Source organism: Chiloscyllium punctatum, chromosome 38, assembly GCF_047496795.1.
Source record: "Chiloscyllium punctatum isolate Juve2018m chromosome 38, sChiPun1.3, whole genome shotgun sequence".
Lineage (NCBI taxonomy): Eukaryota > Metazoa > Chordata > Chondrichthyes > Orectolobiformes > Hemiscylliidae > Chiloscyllium > Chiloscyllium punctatum.
This window is the reverse complement of record NC_092776.1, coordinates 59,622,449-59,642,482: the sequence shown is the minus strand read 5'-3', so window position 1 is coordinate 59,642,482 and position 20,034 is coordinate 59,622,449. Positions and strand designations below refer to the sequence as shown.

Sequence of the window (20,034 nt, the reverse complement as noted above, 5' to 3'; positions counted from 1 at the left end):
GGGACATGTAGTAGCAAGGAACATTATTTCAAAACTAGGGTAAGTCACTTTGGACTGAAATGAGGAGTTTTCTTTCACTGGAAGGTTTGTGAATCTTTGAAATTATCCTGGAACTCTGAAGAAAGTCTTTAAACTAAAGAGTTGACAGATTTCTAAATGCCAATATTGGAAAAAAGATATGGGTATAGTGTAGATGATCAACCATGACCATCTTGAATAGCAGAGCAAGCTTGACAGGCTGAATGGCCTATTCATGTCCTAAATATTCCTATACTAAAAAACTATTACACTGGATACTGCAAAAGCTATGGGCTCTGACAACATTGCTACAATAGTAATAAACATTTGTGCTCTAGAACTAGAGATGTTGTTGTTGTAGTACAGCAACAAGGTTAGCATCTACCTGAAGCGGGAAATTGCTCAGGTATTTCAACAAACAGCAGGACAAATTCAATTACCATCTTATCAGTTCACTTTCAATCATTGCAGTGTGTGGATGTAGGTTTGCTCACTGAGCTGGAAGGTTCGTTTTCAGACGTTTCATCACCATACTAGGTATCACCACCAGATGAAGCACTGGTGGTATGGTCTGTTTTGTAATTGTGTGTTTAGGTTTCCTTGGGTTGGTGATGTCATTTCCTGTGATGTCATTTCCTGTTCCTTTTCTCAGGGGGTGGTATATGGGATCCAAGACAATGTGTTTGTTGATAGAGTTGATAGATGCTTCTCTGTTTGGCTTGTCCTAGTTGAAGTGGTGTCCTTTCTCATCTGTATGTAAGTGAGAGTGGGTCATGTTGTTTTGTGGCTAGTTGACGTTCATGTATTCTGGTGGCTCGTTTTCTGCCTGTTTGTTCAATGATGTGTTTGTTACAGTTCTTGCAAGGTATTTTGTAAATGGCATCAGTTTTGCTTATTGTCTGTATAGGGTCCTTCAAGTTCATTAGCTGCTGTTTTAGTATATTGGTGGGTTTGTGGGTTACCATGATGCCAAAGGGTCTGAGTAGTCTGGTAGTCATTTCAGAGATGACTCATATAGGGGAGAGTGGCTAGGGTTTCCGGATGTGTTTTGTCTGCTTGTTTGGGTTTGTTGCTCGGAAATCAGCGGACTGTGTTCATTGGCTACCCATTGTTTTTTTTAATGCACTGTATAGGTGATTTTCCTCTGCTCTGTGTAGTTCCTCTGTGCTGCAGTGTGTGGTGGCTCATTGGAATAATGTTTTAATGCAGCTTCGTTTGTGGGTGTTGGGATGATTGCTTCTGTAGTTCAGTATTTGGTCCGTGTGTGTTGTTTTCCTGTAGATGCTGGTTTGAAGTTCCCCATTGGCTGTTCGCTCTACTGCGACATCTAGAAATGGCAGTTTGTTATTGTTGTTTTCATCCTCTTTAGTGAATTTTATGCCAGTAAGGGTATTATTGATGGTCTTGAAGGTTTCCTCTAATTTGTTTCATTCAGTGATGATAAAGGTGTTATCCACGTAGCAGACCCAAAGTTTGGGTTGGATGGTTGGCAGAGCGGTTTGTTCAAGTCTCTGCATTACTGCCTCTGCTAAGAATCCTGATATCGGAGATTTGGTTTGTCTGTAGGTTTTGTTGTTGAAGGTGAAGTGGGTGGTAAGGCATAGGTCTACTAGCTTGACGATACTGTCCATGCTGATGAAGTTGGTGGTGTTTGGTGTATGTGTCTTTGATTCTTCTAAAAGCGTAGTCAGTGTTTCCTTGACCAGGTTGATGCTGATGGATGTGAACAAGGCTGTTACATCAAAGGAGACCATTATTTCATCCTCTTCTGTCTTGGTTTCTTTGGTCTTCAGGAATTCTTGGGTGGAGCGGATGGAGTGGCGTTAGTCTTCTACTAACTGTTTTAGTCATTGGTGTACCTCCTTGGCTAATCTGTAAGTTGGCATTCCAGGTAGTGAGACTATGTGTCTGAGTCGGGGGGCTCTTGATTTGTGCATTTTGGGTAAACCGTAGAGGCGTGATGTGTTGGACCGTCTGGTATCATTTTTTGGAAGTCGGTCTTGTTTATTTCTCCAGATTTCTGAAGTTTTTTTGAGTAGGGTTGTGATCTGATTCTCTAGTTATCGGGGTCATGTCTATCACCACCTGTTGGTAAGTGTTGGTATCTGCAAGCAGTGCGTTTGCTTTCTCAATGTAGTCTCTTTGATTTAAAATGACTGTCAAGTGTCCTTTGTCCGCAGGTAGGACACCGAAATTTGTATTTTTTTAAGTGTTTCCAGTGCTTTCCTTTCTTGTGTATTGAGTGTGTTTCCTTCCTTTTTTGCTGCTTAATGATGGTGCAAATGTCTGTCTGATGGTTTGCTGGATTTCTTCTGAGAGTTCATTGTCTTTCAATGTTGTTTCTAATGCTGCTCAGAAGTCTTTCTTGTCCGCATCCTGGAAGTTGTAATTTAATCCTTTTACTAAGTGTGTTGACTATGCTATCAAATAACACACACATCATAATAACTTGCTACCTGATGCTCAGTTTGAGCATCATCCAGCAACTAATTTCACTGCAGCCTTGGTCCAAACATGGAAAATGGCACTGACTCAAGAGATGAAGTGAGACTGATCGCTCTTGACAATAAGGCAGCATTTCGCCAAGTAAAGCATCAAGTTGCCCTTGCAAAATTAAATTCAACTGAATTAGGAGTGACACTTAACTGGTTGGAGTCATTTCAACCATAAAGGAAAATGGTTGTGATTGTTGGCAACCAGTTCGCTCAGCCCCAAACACAACTGGAGTTGCTCAGCTGATTGTCCTCAATTTAACCATCTTCAGTTGCTTCATTAAGACTTTCCCTGCATCATAAAATCAGAAGTGTTAAAAAAAGATTTTAAAAAAGCAGGAGTGTCAGAGGTTCTATTCTCTCTGGAAAAAAAAATAAAATCAGAAATGTGAATGTTCACTGATGATTGCGCCATATTCAGAATATTTGTGACCCCTCGGATACTGAAGCAGTGCTGTCCATATGTAGAAAATCCTGGACAATATTAGGATACTGTCCTTTTTCATTTGTGTATGTGGATAACACTTTCTGATCCAACATTTATTGCACATTTCCAGTTGCCCTTGAGAAAATAGTGGTGAACTTCCTTCTTGAATCACTACAAACCACACGCTGTGGATTGCCTTACAATGCTGTTCAGGAGGGAATTCCAGGATTCTGACCAAGTGACATTAAAGAAATGGTGATGTAATTCCAAGTAAAAATGATGAGTGGTTTGGAGGGGAACTTGTAGTTGGTGGTGCTCCCATTGTCTGCGACCTTTATTCTTCTAGATGGACGTGTTCCTGGGATTGGAAGGTGCTATCTGAGAGGAATTCTGAAGTGCAGCTTGTAGATGGTACACACAGCTGGTCCTGAGCATTAGTGGGGGAGGGAGTGGATGTTTGTGGATGTGGTGCCAATCAGTGTGGGCTGCTTTGTCATGGATGGTGTCAAACTTCTTGAGTGTTGTTGGAGCTGCACTAGTCCAGGCAAGTGGGGAGTGTTCCATCATACTCCTGACTTGTGCCTTGTAGACAGAATTTGGGGAGTCAGGAGAGGAGTTATTCACTGCAGTGTTCCGAGCCTCTGACCTGCTCTTGTCGTCAGTGTTTAAGTGGTGAGTCCAGTTGAGTTACTGATCAATAGTAACCCCAAGGATATTTATGATGGACGATTCAGTGATGGTAATACTATTGAATGACAAGGGGCAGTGTTTAGATTGTCTCTTATGGATGATGATCATTGCCTGGCATATGTGTGGCATGATTGTTACTTGTCACTTGTCAGCCCAATCCTGGATATTGTCCAGATCTTGTTGTACTTAGGCATAAACAGCTTCAGTATTTGAGGAGACACGAATGGTGCTGAACATTATGCAATCATTGGCAACATTCCCATGTCTGACATTATAATGGAGAGATGGTCACCGATGAAGTAGCTAAAGATGGTTGGACCTAGGACATTGTCCTTGAGGAACTCCTGCAGAGATGTCTGGAGCTAAGATGATTGACCTCCTACAAGCACAACCATCTTCCTTTGTGCTAGGTATGACTCCAACTAGCAGAGAGATTTTGTCATCTGATTCCTATTGATTCCAGCTATTCTAGAGCTCCTTGATGCCACACTCCATTGAATGCAGCCTTGATGTCAAGGCTGTCACTCCCACCTCCCCTCTGGAATCCAGCTTTTTTGTCCATGTTTGAACCAAGGCTGTAATGAGGTCCAGAGCTAAGTGGCCCTGGCACAAACCAAACTGGACATCACTGACCAGGTTATTGCTGAGCAGGTGCTCCTTTACAGCACTGTGGATGAATGACAAGTAACTTCATGCCAACATGTCAGGTAATGACCATTCCACAAGACAGAATCAAACTATTGTTCCTTGATCAATGGCATTATAATTATGGAATCTTTCACTCTCAGCATCTTGGCAGTGACCATTGACCAGACACTGAAATGCCCCCTAGTTTTGAACTCCCTCGCCAGAGGGAAAAACATTTGTTATTCACCTTATCTATGTCCCTCATAAATCTCAATACGGTCATCCCTCAATCTCCAATGCTGCACTGAAAAATGTCCCAGTCTTTCTAGTCTAATTTTATATCTCAAACCTTCCATTTCCAGCAATACCTTAAAACTTTTCTGAACCCTCTTCAGTTTAATAATATCATTCCTATAACAGGGCAAGCTAAAATGCACACAGTACTCCAGAAGAGGCCTCACCAATGGTATAAGATAGAAGATGGAGAAAGGGCTCGTAGAATTGTGAGCTCTCTGCAAGATACTCCCAAATCTCATTCTTTGCTCTGTTACCATGTCAGACAAGTTTACCTCCCAATGCCCAAATCTGCCACTGCAAGGGTAGAAGCAGTCAGTTTTCAGTAGAGTCCTCATGGGTCCCAAAGCAGAGGATCTCTGTCTCAGAATCTCAGCTCCCTGAGTTACACAGAAAAGGGTGGTACAGGTTTGAAACTCTTTTCAATGAATGGTAGTTGGTGTTATATTAGTTGTTCAGTTTAAATCAAAGATAGATTTTTTTTATTAAGCAAAATGTATACAGGATATGAGCTAAAGTCAGGTATATGGAGTTAGGCCACAGATCAGCCATGATCTCACTGAATGGCAGAACAGGCTCAAGAAGCTGAATGGCCTTCTCCTATTCCAATGTAACAAGCTGCCTATCTTTCGCTTCATTGAAGTCACAGGGTAGCTTTACTTCATTGCACAAGGCTTGGCTGGTTACAAGATCATCAATATGGTTGTCAACATGGAATTGTAAATAAATCTAATGTTTCATTTAAATTCTCCATTCTGATCTGCCAACTCAATTGCTGTATCCGTTTAGGTAAAAACAAGGACTGCAGATGCTGAAAACCAGAATCTAGATTAGAGTGGTGCTGGAAAAACACAGCAGGTGAGGCAGCATCTGAAGAGTAGGAGAAGGAGCAGGAGGTCATTTGAATCAACTAAATTGTTCAATGAGTACAATGTTACTTACATTGTTTTTATTTGAATGAATGCAATGAACATGTCATACAATCATAGGGTCATAGAGATATACAACATGGAAACAGACCCTTCGGTCCAACCCGTCCAGGCCCAATCTCGTCCCACCTGCCAGCACCCGGCCCATATCCCTCCAAATCCTTCCTATTCATATATCCATCCAAATGCCTCTTAAATGTTGCAATTGTACCAGCCTCCACCACTTCCTCTGGCAGCTCATTCCATACATGTACCACCCTCTGCATGAAAAAGTTGCCCCTTAGGTCTCTTTTATATCTTTCTCCTCTCACCCTAAACCTATGCCCTCGCGTTCTGGACTCCCCAACCCCAAGGAAAAAAACATTGCCTATTTAACCCCTCATAATTTTGTAAACCTCTATAAGGTCACCCGTCAGCCTCCGACGCTGCAGGGAAAACAACCCCAGCCTGTTCAGCGTCTCCCGGTAGCTCAAATCCTCTAGCCCTGGCAACATCATTGTAAATCTTTTCTGAACCCTTTCAAGTTTCACAACATCTTTCCGATAGGAAGGAGACCAGAATTGCATGCAATATTACAACAGTGGCCTAACCAATGTCCTGTACAGCCGCAACATGACCTCCCAACTCCTGTACTCAACACTCTGACCAATAAAGGAAAGCATACCAAACGCCTTCTTCATTATCCTATCTACCTGTGACTCCACTTTCAAGGAGCTATGAACCTGCATTCCAAGGTCTCTTTGTTCAGCAACACTCCCTAGGGCCTTACCATTAAGTGTATAAGTCCTGCTAAGATTTGCTTTCCCAAAATGCAGCACCTCGCATTTATCTGAATTAAACTCCATCTGCCACTTCTCAGCCCATTGGCCCATCTGATCCAGATCCTGTTGTAATCTGTGGTAACCCTCTTCGCTGTCCATTATACTTCCAATTTTGGTGTCATCTGCAAACTTACTAACTGTACCTCTTATGCTCGCATGCAAATCATTTATATAAATGTCAAAAAGTAGAGGACCCAGCACCGATCCTCTTGGCACTCCACTGGTCACAGGCCTCCAGTCCTAAAAACAACCCTCCACCACCACCAAAGGTCTCCTACCTTTGAGCCAGTTCTGTATCCAAATGGCTAGTTCTCCCTGTATTCCATGAGATCTAACCTTGCTAATCAGTCTCCCATGGGGAGCCTTGTTGAACACCTTACTGAAGTCCATGTAGACCACATCTATTGCTCTGCCCTCATCAATCCTCTTTGTTACTTCTTCAAAAAACTCAATCAAGTTTGTGAGACATGATTTCCCACACACAAAGCCATGTTGACTATCCCTAATCAGTCCTTGCCTTTCCAAATACATGTACATCCTGTCCCTCAGGATTCCCTCCAACAACTTGCCCACCACTGAGGTCAGGCTCACCGGTCTATAGGCTTGTCCTTATACCATCCTTCTTAAACAGTGGCACCATGTTAGCCAACCTCCAGTCTTCCGGCACCTCACCTGTGACTATCAATGATACAAATATCTCAGCAAGAGGCCTAGCAATCACTTCTCTAGCTTCCCACAGAGTTCTCGGGTACACCTGATCAGGTCCTGGGGATTTATCCACTTTTAACCGTTTCAAGACATCCAGCACTTCCTCCTCTGTAATCTGGACATTTTGCAAGATGTCACCATCTATTTCCCTACAGTCTATATCTTCCATATCCTTTTCCACAGTAAATACTGATGCAAAATAGTCATTTAGTATCTTCCACATTTTCTGTGGCTCCATACAAAGGCCGCCTTGCTGATCTTTGAGGGGCCCTATTCTCTCCCTCGTTACCCTTTTGTCCTTAATATATTTTTAAAAACCCTTTGGATTCTCCTTAATTCCATTTGCCAAAGCTATCTTATGTCCCGTTTTTGCCCTCCTACTTCCTTTATACTCTAAGGATTCACTCAATCTGTCCTGTCTATACCTGACATATGCTCCTTCTTTTTCTTAACCAAACCCTCAATTTCTTTAGTCATCCAGCATTCCCTATTCCTACCAGCCTTTCCTTTCACCCTGACAGGAATATTCTTGTTATCTCATTTCTGAAGGCTTCCCATTTTCTAGCCATCCCTTTCCCTGTGAACATCTGCCTCCAAACAGCTTTCGAAAGTTTTTGTCTAATACCATCTAAATTGGCCTTTCTCCAATTTAGAACTTCAACTTTTAGATCTGGTCTATCCTTTCCCATCATTATTTTAAAACAAATAGAATTATTGTCGCTGGCCTCAAAGTGCTTCCCCACTAACACCTCAGTCACCTGCCCTGAATTATTTCCCAAGAGTCGGTCAAGTTTTGCACCTTCTCTCATGACATAGTTCAAATGACATCAACATGGACATTAGCACAGTATTGTATTCACATCTAACATACCCCTTATCATAAAAATATAATCTAAAGAAACAAGAAATTTGAGGGCACTTTTTTTTTTAAACACTGAGTTACCCCACTATGCACGCAACTATTTTCTTGCAATTGCAAAACTGTTATTTTATTCTAGTTAATCTTTCTTTTGTCAGTCTCTTGGTATGCGTAGGTTGTCGGCTTTTCTTCCTAAACTACCCAGTTTACAAGATGTGCAATTTCATTCTGCTTCAAGAATCTTTTCAGTTGAACTCTGTTTTGGACTGTTGCCTTAGACATTTCTTTCCTTTAGTTTCTGACTCACTCTGTTCACTAACATGGCATGCAAAAGACCATAAATCTCTTCTGGCATGTTTGGTTACTAATCTGAGTTTCTGAATTGCTTCTCCTAAGATGAGTTGTTCTGACTTCACATCTGATATCTGGAATTCCAGATCATGAGCTTTGCCATTGGACTAGGCTCTCTCATTAATGTACTCTTGGGGTCAGCATCTTTCTATCACATTGCCTCAATTTTACTCTTATAAGGTTTCATAATTTGGATTGCTGTGTGGTGAAGCCTTACACAGGTCTGAAGGTCTAATCTACAAGGAAGCATCAGCTTCTAGCTGGTGGTTCATATTCTGTTCGAAGCTCTCATTCTGCTGACTTCATCATAATAGTTATAGACCATTTTACTGTTCTAGATTTGGCACCTTTGTGATATTGATTGAATTGTCCAAACCTTCATTCGTATCTGTAGTAATTGTTTCTATGGGTTTATAAATCTTTGTCTTATTCCTAGCTAACTGCTGTTAAAATACTGTTGTCCCAACCTGGACACACTTTCTTTTATGTCAAGACAACAATGCTATTTGCTTTCCAAATTGCTTGAGATACCAAGTACATTAATTCCTCCGTTCCTGAGACAAACACCCTCAAATGTAAATGAACATCAATATTTAAGAAGTTTCATGCCTTTAAAAAAAATTCCCCTTTTTTTTAAACTACGAAAACAAATAGCCTGACACTTCCTTGCATTAAAATCTATCTGCCATCTTTTTGCCCATTCACTTGACCTATCAGATCTCTTTGCAACGATTATCAAATCTCTTTGCAACATTTATTGCTGTGCACAGCTTATGTTTCCACCTAAATCTGTAAAATTCAATCTGAACCAAAAGCTTAAGGAAAAGGCAATTAAGAAGAACATGTTAGTCTGCTCACTGTAAGATTGCAGCCCAGGTTCTGCCTTAATATTTCAAATATGATTTAACTATTCCCTCAGCAACCGTGCAACAATGTATTTTTGAAAACACATTTTGGCAAATGTTCAAAACCAGTAAATGCTGATCTGAATAAACTGAATTTAAATTATTTCTGCTTGTGCAGTTTCCCCCAGACAGCATCATTAGTAACAGTAATTTTTGAAACTTTGGCTTTCAACAAATACTTTTTAAACAGGTATATAGTAATATTATTCTGTAGCCACTGTTTCAGTATTTTCAGCTTTGGTTTGTCTTGTTGCCGAGTGTTTTTTCCTTTTTTAAAAAAGGTTTTATTGTGTCTGTTTTTTTTAGATTAGATTACTTACAGTGTGGAAACAGGCCCTTCGGCCCAACAAGTCCACACTGACCCGCCAAAGCGCAACCCACCCATACCCCTACATCTAACACTACAGGCAATTTAGTGTTATCTATTAATTCACAGCACAGGTTTCAATGAACAATGTCAAAGAACAAAGAACATAGTCCATTATTTTTTCAGTTCTGAAGAAGGGTCACTGAACTTGAAATGCTAGCTCTCCGTATTCTCCACAACTGCTGCCAGACCCGCTGAGTTTCTTCAGCAATTTCTGCTTTTGTTTCAGATGTCCAGCATCTGAAGTTCTTCGTTTTATTTTAGTCTTCCATTTATGTATTTCTTGTTCTTTTTAAAATACTCAGTAAACATGTCACCATGTGTAGAAAGTTGGCACTGAGAAATGGAACATCTCCCCTTTTCAGTCACACTGGTGTCAATCAAATCAATATTGGTTTGTGCATTATAACAACTCTTTTCCATCCTCCATGTGTCTTAATCTCCATCACAACTGACATCTCAGACTCCCTCCATGATAGCTCTATTGATGTACCAAAAGCAAATGGACTGCAGTTCAAGATGACAGTTCACCACCAGCTTCTCAAAGACACTTAGGGATGGACAATAAACATAGCCTTACCAGTAACATTCTCATCTCATGAATGAATAATAAAACTGCTTCAGTATGACATTTTCAATCCCACACCAGTTTATTGCAGCTAATTACAGTTTTCCAGGCTTACATACCCATGCTATTGAGGGGTTAAGTTGAGATTTGTATAGTTCTCTTCTGTTTAGCAATGACTAGCAACACAAAAGCAAATTACTGGTGGTATTGGAAAACTGAAATAAAAACAGAACAGTCTGAAAATATGCAGCAGTCTGGCAACATTGAAGGAGAGAGAAACAAATATTATCTCTTTGGAGATCACTAGCCTCTAACATTCTGAGAGAATTGTTTAAAAGAAACAATCAAAGGAAATATTACAGATATTTACTTTTATTATGATTAAGCATGATAAATTTAGGCTGAAGTTATGACTATGGCTAGTTTTAAAATAGGGGAATTTTCTTCAGTGACCCTCAATCCCTAAAACAGACTATCTAGTCACGGTCACTATATTGTTTTTACTAGTCAGAAAATTTGTTGCAGACATACAGACTAATGACTACACTATTTAAGCAGTTACAAAGCTATTTTGAATGTTATGAGGTCATATAAAGCACTGTATAAATGTATGCTCTTTGTTTTTGCTAATTCCATTGGGGGCCAATTCCACTCCTGCCCTCTTTCTGGTTGGTGATAGTCTGAGATTATTTGCTGTACCTTCAGTCTGGCCTTGTCACCAGAGAGCATTTTGCTGCCTTCTCTTTATGATAGCTCTTGCTAAAGCTGCTCCTGATCTCAAAGGCTTTGCTGTGATAAATTATGGTGTGCCACTGACATGGCATGGGAAGTTTAAATTCTGTGCTGATTACTGGAGTGCTATCGCTTTAAGAGGGGAGTACATAAACGAGCCATGCTGACACCAGATGACTAGCAGCCACAAAGGATCCAAACAGCAGCCTGCTAGACTAAGGACGTGTGCACACACTGCTCTGTTGCTGCAAGTTATCAATTTATCTGTTAAGTAAATCTTTGAGATTTTCAAGAATCGAACAATTACTGTCGACAAGTACAGTCAAGGAGAAAGCCACGCTGAAATGTTAATGGCTGAATGTGGTTGTAGCACTTATTGAAATGCAGCTGGGAATTCTTCCAGTGCCTTCCCTTGATGAACACCATAAAATAAAAACGGGCATAAATAAATGGTGATTTATTCTATTTGTTTGCCATGTGTGAATTAACTATTACATATAAAAACAGTGGCTAGATTTTTCTGCTAAGTTTTCAAAAGTGATACCTCCCCATAATCCATAGGAAACACACTCATAACGTTGGGAAGTAAATCTTCAACAACAGTCATTTCTGGTATCAAATTGTGTTCAGATCTGAACACAGTAACTACAAATAACTTGCAATTCATTTGTCCTGAAGTCATTATTTCTAAACATTCCTGGTAATGATAAAGAGATCTAGATTTGCTCACGATCTGGCTTCAACATGAATAAGCGGTCCTGTCAGCATGTGTGTTTCTCTGCTTCTCAGAGCCCAAAAGGTACATTACTCTGAATAATCAATTTTCAGAGGCACATGCTCTATCCTAGACCAGATGTGATCATGTCACCCCTCTCCACCAGACCACTTGAAAGCTCCAGATAAAGTCAAGGGTGGATTTCTAGACATGTTCTTGCACCTGATGGCAGCATACTGCAGTCTCAAATGTTTATACAGTACTGTACATTTATACGTAGGCATGTAATTAAGATGTTACATTTTCTAATGCAAGTTGTACTAAGCTAATAATAACTCCATGTCAGACATTGCCCATCTGTGGGAAGGTGATGACCTATGGTAATGTCGCTGGGCTAATAATCCAGTGAAACCCACCAGAGTAGATGGTGAAAGTTGAATCAAATAAAACTCTGAAATTAAACATCAAAGAAATCAAAATTAAATAATTTTCATAAAAACTTTGTAATGTCCTATGCAGACGTAAATTGCCTGACAGTGTGCTTAACTCTAAACTGCCTTCTGAACTGGTCTGGCAAGTCAACAGTACTTGTGGAGCCAAAGTACCATAGAACATAGAAACATACAGCGCAGTACAGGCCCTCAATGTTGCGCCGATCCAAGCCCACCTAACCTACACTAGCCCACTATCCTCCATATGCCTATCCAATGCCCGTTTAAATGCCCATAAAGAGGGACAGTCCACCACTGCTACTGGCAGGGCATTCCCTGAACTCACGACTCGCTGAGTAAAGAATCTACCCCTAACATCTGTCCAATATCTACCACCCCTTAATTTAAAGCTATGCCCCCTTGTAATAGCTGACTCCATACATGGAAAAAGGTATACTCTTCATATTGAGAGTATCAACATTGTGCTCTGTGGCACTGTCACTGAGCTAAATGTGATAGACTTCAAACACAGAGTCATAGAGTTACAGAGATGTACAGCATGTTCAGTCCAACCCGTTCATGCCGACCAGATATCCCAACCCAATCTAGTCCCACCTGCCAGCACCCAGCCCATATCCCTCCAAACCCTTCCTATTCACAGATCCATCCAGATGCCTCTTAAATGTTGCAATTGTACCAGCCTCCACCACTTCCTCTGGCAACTCATCCCATACTCATACCACCCTCTGTGTGAAAAAGTTGCCCCTTAGGTCTCTGTTATATCTTTCTCCTCTCACCCTAAACCTATCCCCTCTAGTTCTGGACTCTCCAACTCCAGGGAAAAGACTTTGCCTATTTATCCTATCCATGCCCCTCATAATTTTGTAAACCTCTATAAGGTCTATAACCTCTCAACCTCTGACGCTCCAGGGAAAACAGCCCCAGCCTGTTCAGCCTTTCTCTGCAGCTCAAATCCTCCAATCCTGAGAACATCCTTGTAAATCTTTTCTGAACCCTTTCATGTTTCACAACATCTTTCCGACAAGGAGACCAGAATTGCACGCAATATTCCAACAGTGGCCTAACCAATATCCTCTACGGCCGCAACATGACCTCCCAACTCCTGTACTCACCGCTCTGACCAATAAAGGAAAGCATATCAAATGCCTTCTTCACTATCCTATCTACCTGCAACTCCATTTTCAAGGAGCTATGAACCTGCACTCCAAGGTCTCTCTGTTCAGCAACACTCCCTAGGACCTTACCATTAAATGTATAAGTCCTGTTCAGATTTGCTTTCCCAAAATGTAGCACCTCATATTTATCGGAATTAAACTCCATCTGCCACTTCTCAGCCCAGTGGCCCATCTGATCAAGATCTTGTTATAATCAGAGGTAACCCTCTTCGCTGTCCACTACACCTCCAATTTTGATGTCTTCTGCAAACTTACTAATTGTACCTCTTATGCTCACATGCAAATCATTTATATAAATGACAAAAAGCAGAGGACCCAGCACCAATCCTTGTGGCACTCCACTGGTCACAGGTCTCCAGTCTGAAAAACAACCCTCCACCACCACCCTCTGTGTTCTACCTTTGAGCCAGTTCTGTATCCAAATGGCTAGTTCTCGCTATACTTACTCCATAAGATATAGGAGCAGAAATTAGGCTATTCAGCCCATTGAATCTGTTATGCCATTCAATCATGGCTGATAAGTTTGTCAACCCCATTCTCCCACTTTCTCCCCATAACTCTTGATCCCCTTGACAATCAAGAACCTATCCATCTCAGTCTTAAATATACTTAATGATCTGGCCTCCTCATCCTTCTGTAGCAATGAATTCCATAGATTCACCACTCTCTGGATGAAAAAGTTTCTCCTTATCTCTATTCTAAAAGGTCTTCCCTTTACTCTAAGGCTGTACCCTCAGGTCCTAGTCTCTCCTACCAATGGAAACATCTTCCCAACATCCATTCTGTTCAGGCCATTCAGTATTCTGTAAGTTTCAATTAGATTTCTCCCTCTAAACTCCATTGAGTATAGACCTCAAACTTTCCTCATATATGTTAAGATTTTCACTCTTGGGACCATTCTCGTTAACGTCCTCTGAACACACCAAGGCCAGTACATCCTTCCTGAGATATGAGGCCCAAAACTGCACACAATACACCAAATATGGTCTGACTCATTAGCAATAAGCCACAGGATCAAAACTGGTTGAAAGAAGAGTCAAGGAGCAGCACCAGATGTACCTAAAAATGAAGCAAAAACCTAATGAAGCTACAAAGCAGAATGACTTGCTGCTTCTGCTATTGGGCACACAAGTGATAGAGCTAAGCAATTCCACAACCAATGGATCAGGTCTGAGCTCCGCAGTCCTGCCACATCCTGTTGTGAATGGTGGTGGATAATGAAGCAATTCACTGAGGAGGAGGTGCCACAAATATTCCAACCCCAATACGTCAGTGTAAAAGATAAGGCTAACTATCTGCAAGAATCTTTGATCAGAAATGCCAAGTGGATGATAGATCTCAACCCCTTCCAGAGATCGTTACTATCACAGAGGCTTTTCTTTAATCTATTTGAATCACTCTACATGATACCAAGTAATGGCTGGAAGCACTGTATACTGCAAAGACTATGGTCCTGACAACATACCCAGAATAGTACTAAATGCTTATGCTCCAGCACTGCTTGGTTCCCTCGCCAGATTGTTCTAGTATAGCTAGAACATTGACATATACCTAACAATGTGGAAAATTGCCCAGATATGTCCTGTACAAAAAAAGCCACACAAATTCAACCTGGTCAATTACCAACTGAACAGTCTACTCTGGACTATCAGTAAAGTGGTAGAGGAATATCAACAATGCTATCAAGCAGCACTTGCTCAGCAATAGCTTGACCAGGGAAGCTCATGTTGGTTTTCATGAGGGCCACTCAGATTGTGGCCTCATTGCAGCCTAAGCTCAAACTTAGAAAGAAGAACTAAATTTCAGAGATCAGGTGAGAGAGTGATCACCTTTGATATCAAGGCTGCACTCATCCAAATATGGCATAAAAGGAACGCTAGCAAAATTGGAGTCCAAAGGAAATGGAGGGGAGAGGGTGTTGGAACTCTCCACTGGATTCATACCTGGCACGAAGAAAGATGATTGGTGTTTTTGGAGATCAGTCATCTCCCTTCCAGGACAGCTCTGCAAGAGTTTGTCAGAGTAGTGTCCTAAGCCCAACCATCTTCAGTTTCTTTCTCAATAACCTTCCCTTCAACATAAGATCAGAAGTGAGAATGTTCACTGATGAAAGCACAATGTTCAGCACCACTCACGACTCTTCAGATTTGCAGTTTATGTCCTAATGCAGCAAGACTTGGACAATATCTAGAGCAAGGCTGATAAGTGGCAAGTGACGTTCATGTCACAAATGCCAGGTAACAGTTATCTCAAACAAGAGAAAATTGAACCATCACCCTCTGACATTCAACAGTATTACTACTGCTGAATCCCTGACCATTAGCTAGTAATTAAACTGGACTAGCCACATCAATAGCATAGCCACAACAGCAGGTCAGAGGCTAGGTAACTGCAGGCAATATTGTGTAGGCAACTCACCTCCCAACTTCCCAAAGCCTTTACACCATATACAAGGGAGAAGTCAGAGTGTGACAGAATACTCTCTATCTGCCTGGATGACAACACTCAAGAAGGTTGACACCATCTCACAGAAAGTAATCCGATTGATTGGTACCATATCCACAAAAAGTTCACTCCCTGAACCACCAATGTTTGCAGCAGCAGTGTGTATCATCCCCAAGTTGCACTTCAGAAATTCACCAAGGTTCCTCAGACAACACGTTCCAAACACATGACCACTTCCATCTAGAAGGGCAAGAACAGTAGATACAAAGCAACACCACCAGCTGCAAGTTGCTTTCCAAACCACATGACTTGGAAATATATTGCTGTTCCTCCAGTGTCACTGGGTAAATATTCTGGAACTTCCTCCCTAATGGCATTGTGTATCTACCTACACCAGACTGCAGCAATTTAAGAAGGCAGCTCATCATCACCTTCTCAAGGACTTCTAGGGATGGGTCATGATTGTTGGCTCAGTCAGATGCTCACATCCCATAAATGAATAAAAATCTAAAGATTTGTGTATTCGGGGTATGTTAAATTAATAATGTTATAGGCAATGATCATGACAATTTTAACAAAGGGTTATTTTCCCTTTGTCTTAAATGCACACAAAACTAACAGAAATATTTTAAGTCACCTTAAGGATCAGCAAACAACTGAAATACACATACAATGATCCACAAAACATCACTAGATATACAAGAGATCTACATAACAAAGTTAGCTGAACATGTACCTGCTAATGACTTCTCTTCAATCAAAGTTATCATCTTGGGACTTGATGAAACTAGACTTAGAATATATATGCTGTTAATTTGCCCAAATAAAGGCCTCTCACTGATTGTCCCAAACTTTGCACAGCAAGTAAATGTTTGGCTTCCCTGCAATTGCAAAACCCGTTTTTGCTGTTATTATAATTCATCTCATTTTCTAAATCGAGGAAAATGTCATTTCCACATCAGAGAAAGATTTGAAAAGAATAGCTATTTATTACTTAAAATTAATTAGTCTTTGAAGCCAGCTGCCCACCAAACACAAAATAAAGCTAAATACAAGACAGGAGATATTCAGCAAGGCTTTACAAAGTCATAGCACAACGTAACAGGCCATAAAAAGGAACTGATTTCCTTTCATCTTCATCATATAACAAAAACCTTTCAGCGTGATATTTTGAAAAGTCCGTGAAATAGTTTCCAACATGTCTCAAAGATAAAAACTACACTTTGACTTCGCATTGCTGGCTTTCTTGTCAGTTCAAGGTTTGCGGGAAGATTCGTAGCTCAGGTGCAGATTGTCGTGGTTGTGGGGATGTCCGCCAAGCTGGAAAGTTGATTTTCAGACATTTTGTCCCTTGTTTGGGTGACATCTTCAGTGCTTTGGAGCCTCCTGTGAGGCACTGCTGTACTGGGTCTACTAGAATTTATTTATTTCTCTTCCCGCTGCTTCCAGTTGCCAATTCCGGTTATTCATTGCAGTGGCCAGTATATTAGTCTAGGTTCACTCCAATTCACAACCGGAACTGGCAACTAGAAGCAGTAGGAACCAAATAAATTCCAGAAGAGACAGTACATCAGCCCTTCACAGGAGGGCCCAAAGCACTGAAGATGTCACTGAGACAGGGAACGAAGCATCTGCAAATTAACTTCCCAGCTCAGCGAATATATCCACAACTTTCTTACCAATTACCCAGTTACAACCGTGTACAATTTTGAACTGCTTAAAATCCTAGAGTCCAAGAGATATACAGCACGGAAACAAACCATTTGGTCAACTTGTCCATGCCAACCAGATATTTTCAATAAATCTAGACCCATTTACCAGTATTTGGCCCATATCTCTCTAAAGCCTTCCTATTCATATACCCAACCAGAACAGCCTTTTAACTGTTGTAGACTGGTAGAGTTACATCACTTCCTCTGGCAGCCCATTTCATACAGACACCACCCTCTGCTTGAAAAGGGTGCCTCAAAGAGCTCTTGTAAATCTTTCTCCTCTCATCTTAAATCTATACCCTCTAGTTCGGGACTCCCGCACCCCAGGGAAAAGACCTTGGCTATTTACCCTATCCATGCCCCTCATTATTTTATAAGTCTCTAGAAAACTTCAGCCTCTGACGCTCCAGGGAAAATAGCCCTGGTCTATTCAGCCTCTTCCTGTAGCTCAAACTCCCCAATCCTGGCAACATCCTTGTAAATCTTTTCTGAACCCTTTCAAGTTTCACAACGTCCTTCCTTTAGCAGAGAGATCAGAATTGCACACAGTGTTCCAAAAGTGGACTCACCAATGTCCTGTACAGCTACAACATGACCTCCCAAGTCCAATACTCAATGAAATGACCAATGAAGGAAAGTATACGAAATACCTTCTTCAGTATCTAACTACCTGAGACTCCACTTTCAAACAGCCATTACCTGCTCTCTAAGATCTCTTTGTTTAGCAACACTCCCCGGGACCTTACCATTAAGGGTATGGTAGGCTTATGCGGAAAGTCAGGAGGCATGGGATAGAGGGAAATTTGGCCAATTGGATAGAAAACTGGCTAACCGGTCGAAGGCAGAGAGTGGTGGTAGATGGTAAATATTCAGCCTGGAGCCCAGTTACCAGTGGAGTTCCGCAGGGATCAGTTCTGGGTCCTCTGCTGTTTGTAATTTTTATTAATGACTTAGATGAGGGAGTCGAAGGGTGGGTCAGTAAATTCGCAGATGATACGAAGATAGGTGGAGTTGTGGACAGTGAGGAGGGCTGTTGTCGGCTGCAGAGGGACTTAGATATGATGCAGAGCTGGGCTGAGGAGTGGCAGATGGAGTTCAACCCTGCCAAGTGTGAGGTTGTCCATTTTGGAAGGACAAATAAGAATGCGGAATACAGGGTTAATGGTAGGGTTCTTAGTCAGGTGGAGGAACAGAGGGATCTTGGGGTCTATGTACATAGATCTTTGAAGGTTGCCACTCAGGTGGACAGAGTTTGTAAGAAGGCCTATGGAGTATTATCGTTCATTAGCAGAGGGATTGAATTCAAGAGTCGTGAAGTGATGTTGCAGCTGTACAGGACTTTGGTTAGGCCACAGTTGGAGTACTGTGTGCAGTTCTGGTCGCCTCACTTTAGGAAGGATGTGGAAGCTTTGGAGAGGGTGCAGAGAAGATTTACCAGGATGTTGCCTGGAATGGAGAGTAGGTCGTACGAGGATAGGTTGAGAGTTCTCGGCCTTTTCTCGTTGGAACGGCGAAGGATGAGGGGTGACTTGATAGAGGTTTATAAGATGATCAGAGGAATAGATAGAGTAGACAGTCAGAAACTTTTTCCCCGGGTACAACAGAGTGTTACAAGGGGACATAAATTTAAGGTGAAGGGTGGAAGGTATAGGGGGGATGTCAGGGGTGGGTTCTTTACCCAGGGAGTAGTGAGGGCATGGAATGCGCTGCCCGTGGGAGTGGTAGAGTCAGAATCATTGGCGACCTTTAAGCGGCATTTGGATAGGTACATGGATGGGTGCTTAATCTAGGATAGAAGTTCGGTACAACATCGTGGGCCGACGGGCCTGTTCTGTGCTGTATTGTTCTATGTTCTATGTTCTATGTTCTAAGTCCTGTCCTGATTTGCCTTTCCAAAATGCAGCATCTCATTTCTTTAAATTAAATTCCACACGCCACTCTTCACTCATCTGATCAAGATCTAAGGTAACCTTCTTCGCTGTCCACTACACCTCCAATCTTGGTATCACCTGCAAACTTACTAACCGTATCACCTATGTTCACACCCAGATCATTTCTGCAAATGATGAAAAGCAGTGGCCCTCGCACTGATCCTTGTGGTACACCACTGGTCACAGTCTTCCAGGCTGAAAAGTGACCCTCCGCCACTACCCTCTGTCCTCCACCTTCGAGCCAGTTCTGTATCCAGCTAGTTATCCCTGTATTCCATGGGATCTAACCTTGCCAACTAGTAACCATGAGGAAACTTGCCGAATGCCTCACTGAGGTCCATATTGATTATGTCCACTGCTCCGCCCTCATCAATTCTCTTTGTTACTTCTTCAAAAAAAAACTTAATCAAGTCCGTGAGACACCATTTCCCATGCACAAAGCCATATTGACTCTCCCTAATCAGACCTTGCCTTCCCAAATATATGTGAATTCTGACCCTCAGAATTCCCTCAACAACTTGCCAACACTGATGTCAGGCTCACTGGTCTCTAGTTCACTACTTTTTCCTTACTACCTTTCTTAGACAGTGGCACCACATTAGCTAGCCTCCAGTCTTTGGGCATCTCACCTGTGGCTATCAATGATCCAAAATATCTCAGCAACAGGCACAATCATTTCCCTAGCTTCCCACAGAGTTCTATGGTTTACCTGATCAAGTCATGGGGATTTATCCAACTTTATATGTTTTAAGGCATCCAGCAAGTCCTCCTCTGTAATATGGCCATTTTTCAAGATGTTGCTGTTTATTTCCCCAA

At 41.6% G+C, this 20,034-nt stretch overlaps 1 protein-coding gene across 7 annotated transcripts in view; it reads right to left on the bottom strand.

Annotated features, from left to right (window-relative positions):
• Positions 1 to 20,034, bottom strand: part of mypn (myopalladin) — a 304,790-nt gene that overhangs the window by 233,473 nt on the left and 51,283 nt on the right. The window lies entirely within an intron of this gene.